Raw genomic sequence first — 578 nt, forward strand, 5'->3', positions numbered from 1 at the left:
ATAAATGCATAAATGTCCTTAATATATTTTAAAATTAGTAGGTATATATATATGTATATACACAATCTATAAAAATATAAATATTCTTTTTATATAAAAATATAAGTGTGTAAATAATTATAGATTACACATATGAACATACACATGACAAGCACACATATTTATATGTATCTATAGGTTTGTTCTTTCGACCTGAACTGGCTGCACTAGTTCACGAAGTTTGCACTAATGCGTTCTTTCGATCAGAACAGTGCAAGAAAATGTGTTCTTTCGAACAGTGCAGGCTGAACTAGTGCAGCGAGTTCAGTGAACTGACTGCCCTAGGTCTGGAGGTAGAGCAAGCAGTGCAGAGCAGCTAACCGAAAAAATTTAAATTTGTATCTATAACCTGTAAAATCGGTATACCTAGTTGACATTACGTAGAAGAAATAATCCGACGACGGAATCTATAAACAGTAAGTAAATACTTAAATATATAATAAATATATAATGTAGATAAATATATAATAAATATATAATGTAGAATGACATAAAAGAAGTATTTAGAATGTTATCCAAACAGCACAAAATATCCGAAA

This window comes from Odontomachus brunneus, unplaced genomic scaffold (genome assembly GCF_010583005.1).
Source record: "Odontomachus brunneus isolate Ranch 3 - 2012 unplaced genomic scaffold, Obru_v1 Obru_scaffold_146, whole genome shotgun sequence".
Classification (NCBI taxonomy): domain Eukaryota; kingdom Metazoa; phylum Arthropoda; class Insecta; order Hymenoptera; family Formicidae; genus Odontomachus; species Odontomachus brunneus.